The sequence below is a fragment of the Pseudophryne corroboree genome, chromosome 6 (genome assembly GCF_028390025.1).
Source record: "Pseudophryne corroboree isolate aPseCor3 chromosome 6, aPseCor3.hap2, whole genome shotgun sequence".
Taxonomy (NCBI): domain Eukaryota; kingdom Metazoa; phylum Chordata; class Amphibia; order Anura; family Myobatrachidae; genus Pseudophryne; species Pseudophryne corroboree.
In genome coordinates this window covers 19910054-19917230 of record NC_086449.1, presented here as the reverse complement: position 1 = coordinate 19917230, position 7177 = coordinate 19910054, and the positions used below count along the sequence as shown (strand labels likewise).

General features: G+C 40.3%; 1 pseudogene; it reads left to right on the top strand.

Annotated features, from left to right (window-relative positions):
- The first annotated feature begins 1851 nt into the window (after positions 1-1851).
- Positions 1852-1969, top strand: LOC134937758 (5S ribosomal RNA; annotated as a pseudogene).
- The last annotated feature ends 5208 nt before the right edge of the window (positions 1970-7177 follow it).

Sequence of the window (7177 nt, the reverse complement as noted above, 5' to 3'; positions counted from 1 at the left end):
TATGTCAGAGCAATTGCGCTTGAGTCTTAAAAATTCCTCTTAGGGGATATTTCTGATGGTTGGGGGAAATGCGCACTCGTGCTGTGTAGTAAGCTATTTGTTGATGTTTCCTTTCTATAGATCTCAGTTGCAATCTTGTTGTCTTTGTCTCTATATATTTTCAGATCCAGGAATGGAATGCTGGTTCCACTACTTGTATATGTAAATTTTAGATTCAAATCATTCTGGTTTAGGATTTTAAAATATTCATCAAGGGTTCCTTGAGGGCCATCCCAGATTAGAAAAACATCATCTATATAGTGCATCCAGATGACAATGTGTTGAGTATATAGTTCTTGGTTCTTGTGGTACACTATTTCCCTCTCCCACCATCCAAGGAAAAGATTTGCATATGTAGGAGCACATGCAGCTCCCATAGCGGTGCCCCTCACTTGGATGTGAAATTTATTATTAAAGAGGAAATAGTTGTGATGGAGAATGAAATGCAGTAGTTGTAACAGGAACTCTTTGAAATTGGTCATATCCTCCATTATCAGGAAGTGTCATACAGCTTTAATACCAAGATCATGTTTAATTGATGTACAGTATATAATGATTCCACATCCGAACCAACTAGTAGGTAGGAATCCTGTAAGTATATGCCATGTACTTTCCTAAGGACTTCTGTTGTGTGTTTTATGTATAGAGGGAGAGTTAAAACAAGGTGCCTAAAATGGTCATCCAGAAAACCACTGGCTTTCTCAAGTAACCATCCATTTCCTGACATTATTGGACTTCCGGGTGGATTGGTCAGATCCTTATGAACCTTAGGAAGGAGGTAGAATGTAGGTAATCTGGGGTGTCGTGTATTGAGAAAGTCCCACTCAAGATTGGTTATTGTACCCAGATCTCGGGCATGATTAATCATTTGAAGGTTCTGGGCCTGGAAGTCCTGCATGGGATTGAACAGTGTAGTCCGGTAACAGGAGGTGTCCTTAAGTTGTCTATTCGCCTCTTTCAGATATTGTTCAATGGGCCATAAGACAATATTCCAGTAGGATTGTGATTTTGTGTGATAAAAGGATACGGAAGCTCATACACATAAAGAGTGTCAGAAATTCAACCATTGATTGAGCTTGATATACCTTCTTGGGTGATTATTAAACAATTTACATCAGTGCTACGGTCATTTAGAAAGAGTGTACAGATTTATTAATTATACAGGTGTTTCAATTCTATTTCTTTTTCTATTTCTATTTTTATGCCAAAAATCTATGTACAGTAATATTGTTGCTATTTCACTGTGTGCAAGATGTTGCAAATGCTGATCATGAACAAGACACATTTGTTATCATAATGTGCAAGGCTCTGTAGCAGACATCTAAGAGCCTAATGTTTCTTTTATTTTTTTTCCCCAGGAACACTTATTGTTGTTAATATGTATATACAAGTAACAGAATTTATCATAGTGCTTCAGCTTTCACGGCTCCAATAAATGAATGAAGGCTCAGATGTATGTTATACTTAGCTCCTTTGCAGACACAATTAATGAATAGCATTTCAGGGGTAGGATTATTAATCTTGCAATACCTATTGAGCGGAGCTTGGTAACAGTGAGAGATTCATGTATATCTCCTATTTGACATTACTTCCCATTCTGGACTCTCATCAGTGATTCAGAGTGGATGCAGAAAGTATACAGTAGGTGCACAATCTAACTCTGACTAACGCTGACAGCAGATCCGACTTTCCTTTATTTCCACTGTCCCCAATTTTGGGATCCCACTGGGGAGATCTGTACTCTAACTTACTGTTCTCATTACTATTCTTATTCGTGAACTCTCATCAGCGATTCACTGTGTTCAACTCATATCCTACAACCATACCTCATTGAATCTGCCCAATTCCGTCTGATCTTGGAAGCAATAAATTGCAGGGCCTGGTCAGTACTATGGAGGAGACCCCATGGGAACACCAGGTATTGTAGGGTCCACCAGAAACTGATGAACATCAGGTCTAATGTTGAAAGCAGATTCAAACTATCTCCTACTTTCTACCACTTACACATCTTGGGCATCTCAGAATAAAGCACTGTCACCTGGATAACATAACTGCTTCACCAATCTTGGTTCAATGAAGTCAGCTACCTAACGGAGCTGATACTCCCCTAAACAATAATTCAAGGGGTAATAATAAAGCGTCTCTGTATAGGAAAATATGTAATATTTTCACCCATATCAAGGGCCTTTTTGACACCTGAACTGAGAGGTGTGGACTAAGGGCTAATATGCCCCATTTTAATATTTAACCAGTTAATGTTTTTTTTTATTATTGGATTCTATTAAAAGTTATGTTTTATAATACTGACCTATTTTTCCTTATGACACAGAAGTTGGACTCTTTATATATGATAAATTTGAAGATAGTTTAAAATAATTAATTGTAAGAGTGCTCCTGGAAGAGACTTTTTTTTGCCTTTTTTCTTCCTTGAATTATTTAGTCCTGAGCTACAAAAAAATTCCGGGAGCACCACCAATCAGATACTGTGAGGAATTTGAAAACACAGTAAGCATATTGGTTATATAGTAACTTGTACTATTAATGATTTTGTGATTTCCAGTGCAGACTCAATGTCTCTTGTATAGGAACGTCAGTAGTTCTGCAGGCCATGTCACTGGCAAGAATGTCAAGTTCTCTCCTAAGCGGGATTCCTCCGGAGGATCCTTGAGTGTTATGCCTACTGCTGCTGCTGCCACTGCTGTTGTTGTTGCTGCTGGGAGCCAATCATGATCCCAGAGGGGAAGTCGGAAAACCACTTGTACTACTTCAACTAAGCAATTGACTGTCCAACAGTCCTTTGCAAGGAAGATGAAATATGACAGAAGTCATCCAGTTGCAAAGCGGATAACTCTGAGGCTTTAACAGATATGTTGGTGTTAGACAAGTGTCTGGTATCCACAATTAAACAGTTGTATTTTGACAGTTGATGGAGGTAGTGTGTCCCCGGTACCAAATCCCATCTAGATTCCACTTCACTAGGAAAGTGATTTCCGGACTATACAAGGACATTAAGAAAAGTGTCCTCAGTGTCCTGAAAAATGTGGTTGAACCAAGTGTCCACTTAACCACGGACATGTGGACAAGTGGAGCAGGGCAAACTAAGGACTAGATGACTGTGACAGCACACTGGGTAGATGTATTGCCTCCCGCAGCAACAACAGCAGCGTCACTAGTAGCAGCATCACACAAATGCCAGCTCATTACTAGGCAGCCTACGCTGTGTATCACCGCTTTCCATAAGAGGCACACAGCTGACAACCTCTTACGGAAACTGAGGGTCATCATTACAGATTTGCTTACCCCAATTGGACTCTCCTGGGGATTTGTCATATCGTACAACGCCACCAATATTGTGCGTGCATTACATCAGGTCAAATTCTAGCACGTCCCATGTTTTGCACATACAATTAATTTGGTGGTGCAGAATTGTTTTTTTAAATGACAGGGGAGAGCAGGAGATGCTGTCAGTGGCCCGAAAAATTGTGGTGACTAAGACTGAAGCGTCAGCAAACCCTTATGAACATGTTCTGCCATCACGTAAAGCAAGAGGTGGTAACAAGGTGGAATTCAACAGTCTATTTTTTTCAGAAGATGGAGGAGCAGCAAAAGGCCATTCAAGCCTATACATCCACCTATGATATAGGCAAATAGGCAAAGGAGGGGGAATGCACCTGACTCAAGCACCGTGGAGAATGATTTCCATCTTGTGCAAGGTTCTCCTACCCTTCGAACTTGCCACACGTGAATTCACTTCAGACACTGTCAGCATTAGTCAGGTCATTCCCCTCAACAGGCTTTTGCAGATGCAGCTGGAGAAATTGAAGGAGGAGCTAAGATGGCGAGATTCTGCTAAGTATGTGGGACTTGTGGATGGAGCCCTTCATTCGCTTTGCCAGAATTCAAGGGTGATCAATCTGTTGAAATCAGATCACTATATTTTAGCCACCGTGCTCGATCCTAGGTTTAAAGCCTACGTTGTATCTCTCTTTCTGGCAGACACAAGTCTGCAGAGGTTCAAAGACCTGCTGGTGAAAAAATTGTCAATTCAAGTGGAACATGACCCATCAACAGCTCCTCCTTCAATTTCTCCCACCACTTGGGCTGCAAGGAAAAGGATAAGATTTCCTAGCCCACCACCTGGCATTGATTCAGAGCAGTCAGGAGCAAGTGCTGACATCTGATCTGGACTGAAGGAGTTGCCAATGATTACTGACATGTCGTCTACTGTCACTGCATATGATGATGTCACTGTTGAAAGAATGGTGGTGGATTATATGGGTGATAGCATCCAAGTAGGCACATCAGACAGTCCATATGTATTTTGGCAGAAAAAAGAAGCAATTTGGAGGCCCTTGCACAAACTGGATTTATTTTACCTAAGTTACCCCCCTCCAGTGTGTTAACCGCAAGTGTTTAGTGCAGCTGGTAACCTTGTCAGCGAACGGCATAGGAGGTTACATCCAGAAAATGTGGAGAAGATGATGTTTATAAAAATAAATTATAAATTCCTCCAGGAAGACCTTTACCAGCAATTGCCACCAGAAAGTACACCGGCACCTGTGATGGTGGATTCCAGTGGGGACGAATTAATACTCTGTGAGGAGGATGTACACACTGAAAGGGGTGAAGAATCGGAGGATTAGTATGAGGACAACATCTTGCCTCTGTAGGGCCAGTTTGTGCAAGTATTATTATTATTATTCTTTATTTATACGGCGCCACAAGGGATCCGCAGCGCCCAATTACAGAGTACATAAACAAATAGAGACGGATTGCTTCTTTTGTGGTGGGGGGATTAATTGCTTCTTTTTTGTGGAGGCCCAAACAAATCAGTCATTTCAACCACAGTAATGCTGAAATGATTGGTTTGTTAAAGTGTGCATGTCCTGTTTAAACAACATAGGGGTGGGTGGGAGGGCCCAAGGACAATTCCATCTTGCACCTCTTTTTTATTTCATTTTTCTTTGCATCATGTGCTATTTGGGGACAATTTTTTTGAAGTGCCATCATGTCTGACACTGCAGTGCCACTCCTAGATGGGCCAGGTGTTTGTGACGCACACTTCTGTCGCTTAGCTTAGCCATCCAGCTATCTCATTGCACATCTTTTTCTTCTTTGCATAATGTGCTGTTTGGGGCCTATTTTTTAAATCTGCCATCCTATCTGCCACTGCAGTGCCACTCCTAGATGGGCCAGGTGTTTGTGCCGCTCACTTGGGTCACTTAGCTTAGCCATCCAGCAACCTCGGTGCAACCTTTTGGCCTAAAAACAATATTGTGAGGCGTGTGGTGTTCAGAATAGACTGTAAATGAGTGGAAATGATTGTTATTGATATTAATAATATCGTAGGATCAAAGTGACCCTCAATTTCTGTAATTTTTGCTATTTTTATGTTTTTCAAAAATCATTTAGATCCAAAACCAAAACATGAAAGGGTGGTTTTGGCAAAACCAATCCAGATCCAAAACACCAGCGAGTATCCAAATCCAAAACCAGAACACAAAACAAAAAGTACCAGCCTCACATCTCTAGTCTCTAAACATTATCCTAGAATGCATGTACTGGCAGTGGTCCTACCAATACCCGAGTGAAACGGTGTGATTCCCATTGTATGTGCATTCCCAAGCTCACATATTTTCAATTCTAAGGGTTTTTTTTACCTAGTTTTAACTGCATTGTACTACCTGGCGGGGCTTGCTTTGTTTGCCACGCTTTGAGCACAATTTATAACCAACTCTATGCCCACTTGGATTGAGGAGGTATGAAAAAGTCCTGAACCCCCCCTCCAAAAAAAAAAACAAACGAAAAACTGTGTCAACCTTTTGTGTGACAAACTTGCCCGTGTCGACCTAATGACCATGTCTACATTCCATACGTGTCAATTGAGTCATGTCTCGACCTTCAGTCAGTGTCGACCTACTTACTATCAACCTTCAGTGGGCGACCTAATTTCTGTCAACATAAAGTGAGGGTCGACATATAGACAAGATACCGTCTCTCTAAACTCAACAAAACACAGTAAAAATTATGGTACTTGACAAGATATAGATATATAGAATAGACTAAATACAGTTCATATTATTAATACAGGCAAAATGTAAAAGGAAAATGAAAAACCCTTTTCTAGTTACTGAACAAACAATTGTCCCTAGTCAGCTCATTAATATTATAAAGCTGGAAAATCTCAAGCAAATACTTGTCCCTCATTAATTTTCAAAAATAACAGCCAACTCCCATGACAATCTATAATACAGAAAAAGCTCAATGAGCTCCATTTACTTTCCCATAAATATCACGCAATATCTTGCACCTGCTTTGCCTCAACATCTGTTAGACCAGTGGTTAGGCCCTGCATACAGAATATATTTGTCTTGGGCAAATGCCCTTCATTAGTCAAAGCTTATCCAAGTTTCCTTATAATGGTAAGTAACATGCTGTATGTAAGTACTCTGTATATTACTGGTATTAGGCAACAAGCAAATACTTTATATGTCTAATTTCTAATTTCCTCCATTTACCCTATAGCTAGTGTGTCTGGTATCACAAGGTTAGCTCGGCGTACTGCAGACTGAATGCAGCAGATATTCCATGATGGGACTGTGATATGTTCTCACCATGATTGGATTAATGTTTTTAAGTAAAAAACAATATAACCCACCCAAATCTATCTCTCTCTGCATATGTTACATTTGCCGCACCTGCAGTGCACTATGGTTTTGCTAATTTGCTAACTTTTTGGGGTTGCTAACAACTCTGTATAACCCCATATTCAATAGCCAATCCCAGATATATCACATGAGCTTGATAATAATTATTCTCTGATCATTCCATGCGGACAGATACTCCAGCAGAGGATCTACATGGGGGACAGGGGCAATTGTGAAAAAAACATATCGTACATCAATAACCTCATTACAAATCTACCAGATATACAGGTATCTGTCTGTCTCTTCTCCTTCTGTAAGTGTTTAAATAATTTTTTTGAACAAGAAATGCATTTATTATATTTATTAAACACTACAAAAATATTGGTGGTCATTCCGAGTTGTTCGCTCTGTACATTTTTTCGCATCGCAGCGATTTTCTGCTTAATGCGCATGCGCAATGTCCGCACTGCGACTGCGCCAAGTAAATTTGC